This window comes from Salvelinus sp. IW2-2015, unplaced genomic scaffold, assembly GCF_002910315.2.
Source record: "Salvelinus sp. IW2-2015 unplaced genomic scaffold, ASM291031v2 Un_scaffold9252, whole genome shotgun sequence".
In the NCBI taxonomy this organism is placed as follows: domain Eukaryota; kingdom Metazoa; phylum Chordata; class Actinopteri; order Salmoniformes; family Salmonidae; genus Salvelinus; species Salvelinus sp. IW2-2015.
In genome coordinates, this window is record NW_019950511.1 from 4,187 (window position 1) to 7,581 (window position 3,395).

A 3,395-nucleotide genomic window follows, 5' to 3' on the forward strand; every position below is an offset into this window, starting at 1 on the left:
ACACACCAAAGCATACACCAACCACACAGAAACACCAGGTAGACACCGGCACACACACACCACACGCCACACAATGTTAACAACACACACACCACAAGCAGGTAACAACAGCACAACACCACCAAGTGTTCACACACACAACACACACACCAGCACAGTGTTACACACACACACACACACACACCAGTGTACACACACACACACACACACACACCATGTACACACCACACACACACACACCACACCGTGTTACACACACACACACACACGTGTTACACACACAACACCACCACACCACACCAGGTACACACACACACACACACACACACACACACACCACACACACACACACACCACACACAACACACACACACACACACACAACACTGTTTTTTTATTACCCTTTATTTAACTAGGACAAGTCATAAGAACAAAATTCTTATTTAACAATGCGCCCCCCCCCCCCCCCGCCAAACCCAGACGAGCCCGTGGGAACTGGGTTTTTGCAGTATTTTCATTTACGCAATACTGTGCCGATGGGCAGTCGAAATCTAACCATATCTTTAACTCTCATCTTTGTCTCCCTTCCTTCCTTCACAACACCCACGTAACAAACAAATAAGCAACACACACACAGCACAACACATCACACACACTTGACAACACAGGACACCACACACACGGAACACGACACCCACAGACAAACAGAACACACACACACACCGACACACAACACAGGACACACACACACAACTCTGAAAACTCACACACACACCACTACGACCTGACCACACACAGGACAACTCTGACCTTGCGTGCGTTGTTGGCGTCCTCTTTGACCGGTCGGTAGGTCATGACCTTGTCCTTTAGTACGACCACCATGCTCGGTTGTGGAGTAGCCTAAAGACAGGTTGCCACGGTTACAGATGGTTCCTGGTAATCGATGGTTGCCACAGTTAACAGAAGTTTGTCACAGCTACCGAACGATTGTAATTCAGCAACGACATATGTTTAAAGTATGAATTCCTTATTTCCTTGCGGATGTCCTGATTGGACGCCAGGATCATCTCGTGAGGGCAGCGAAGGCCCGGGACTCAGACCCTCTTTGAAAGCAATGGGACATCAATGGCCCCTAGAAGAGCGAAGAGAGGGACAGACGAGTGGAAGAGAGAGATATTATACATAGCTAACCTGCTGGTGCGTGCTTCCTGTGTGTTGTGCCCGTGTTGTGTGTGTGTGTGTGTTGTGTGTGTTTTCCATGTGTGTGTGTTCGTGTGCTGTGTTGTGTGCCCGTGTGTGAGTGGTGTGTGTGTGTGTGTGTACCTGTGACTGCGCTCCAGTCGTGGTCTCTGGGAAGCGCAGGTCAAAGCAGTAGTGGCCAGAGAGCGGATCTTCTGGTGGTTACGGTCTTACACATACAGATGATGGGGATCTCTGGACTTTAATCAGACCTATCATCTCCTACAGGGTCAGAGTCTTACACATCAGATATGGGGATCCTGGGAATGTTTAATCAGACCTATTCAGTCTCCTTACAGGGGTCAGAGGCATCACATCATTACTGATGCGGATCCTGACAGTCTTAATCAGAACACCTATCATCTCCTACAGGGGTCAGAGGTCGTTACACATTACAGATGATGGGGATCCTGGACTGTTTTAATCAGACGCTAATATCTCCTCAGGTCAGAGGTCATTACACATACAGATGATGGGGGATCCCTGGACTGTTTAATCAGACCTATCATCTCCTACAGGGTCAGAGGTCATTACACATACAGATGTGGGATCCTGACTGTTTAATCAGACCTATTTCAATCTCCTACAGGGGTCCACAGGTTCATTACACATACAAGATGATGGGGATCCTGGACTGTTTAATCAAGACCATCATCTCCTACAGGGGTCAAGCGTCAACACATACAGATGATGGGGATCCTGGACTGTTTAATCAGACCTATCATCTCCATACAGTCAGAGGTCATCTCTACAGGGTCAGAGAGGGAAGTACCTGGATTCCTCCCCGGTCTTCGTTGCCTGCCATGGCCATCTATCTCATCCATAATGAGAACATGTTTTACTTACTGACTGTCTGAGACAAACCTGGAGAGAGAGACGGGGTGAGAGAGGGGAGGAGGAGGGAGGAGAGAAGGGAAGGAGAAGGGGAGAGAGAGAGGAGGGAGAAGAGGAGGGGAGAGGGACGAGAGAGGAAGGAGGGGGAGAGAGAGAGGAGAGGGAGAGAAGAGAAGAGAGGGGGGAAGAGAAGGAGGGGAGAGAGAGGAAGGAGGGGGGGGAGAGAGAGAGAGAGAGAGAGAGAGATAGAGAGAGAGAGGGGAGGGGAGAGAGAGAGAGCGAGGGGAGAGAGAGGAGGAGAGAAGGAGAGAGAGAGGGAGGAGAGAGAGGGAGGCGGAGAGTAAACCAAAATAAGAAATTTAATTAAATTCCATAACACAAAGTGCATTTGGTTGCAGAAAAAATTATGTGTGTGTGTGTTGATATGGTATAGTGGTATGGTATGGTGAGGTGTGTGTGTATATACCTGGTGTAGAAGTTTTGATGCTGGTGTTGTTCAGAGACTCAGCGATCACCTGTTTCAGACTGTTCTTACTGCGGTACAGCTGGCATTCATCTCTACATAGCTGGTAAGGCCCAGCTCCAACACACACACACAACACACACATTTACATTTTTTACATTATAATCATTTAGCAGACGCTCTTATCCAGAGCGACTTACAAATTGGAAAGTTCATACATATTCATCCTGGTCCCCCCGTGGGGAATGAACCCACAACCCTGGCGTTGCAAGCGCCTATGCTCTACCAACTGAGCCACACCACACACACACACACACACACACACACACACACACACACACACACACACAAACACACAAAACACACAACACACACACCACACCAACAGAAAGTGAATTTGAAACGGAACCAGAGAAGAGGAGGACAGACAGAGGTGTGTAGTCCAGACTGACCTCACACACCAAGGCAGCTGTGGTGGTCTTGCCCACGCCAGGAGGTCCAGACAGCAGCGCCGCCTTGAAGCTTGAACCATTATCCTTACTGCTGGTGAACTTACCAAACCCTCTGCCTGGGAGAGATGGAGGTCACACATTATTTATCTACTGCTAACAGAGTATACTAACACTACTAGACAGAGAGACAGAGAGAGAGAGACAGACAGACAGAGACAGAGACAGAGAGAGACAGACAAACAGAGAGACAAACAGAGAGAGACAAAGAGAGACAGAGAGAGACAGAGAGAGACAGAGAGACAGAGAGAGACAGAGAGAGACAGACAGACTGACCTGCTGGTTTAGCCCCTCCCACTGCATGGTGGGTGTGCCAGTTCTTCAGCCAGCGAAGCAACTTATTGGCTTGG

General features: G+C 48.8%; 1 long non-coding RNA gene across 2 annotated transcripts; it reads right to left on the reverse strand.

Annotated features, from left to right (window-relative positions):
- Positions 1 to 1,339: 1,339 nt before the first annotated feature.
- On the reverse strand, positions 1,340 to 2,613 carry LOC139027288 (uncharacterized). Of its 2 annotated transcripts, XR_011479363.1 has the most exons (4): positions 2,540 to 2,613; positions 2,012 to 2,103; positions 1,729 to 1,751; positions 1,340 to 1,439 (listed from the first exon to the last, which is right to left on the reverse strand). It is a non-coding gene; the product is annotated as an uncharacterized lncRNA (long non-coding RNA). The 2 variants fall into 2 exon arrangements; XR_011479362.1 differs by lacking the exon at positions 1,340 to 1,439 and having other exon boundaries at positions 1,691 to 1,751.
- Between the last annotated feature and the right edge of the window lie 782 nt (positions 2,614 to 3,395).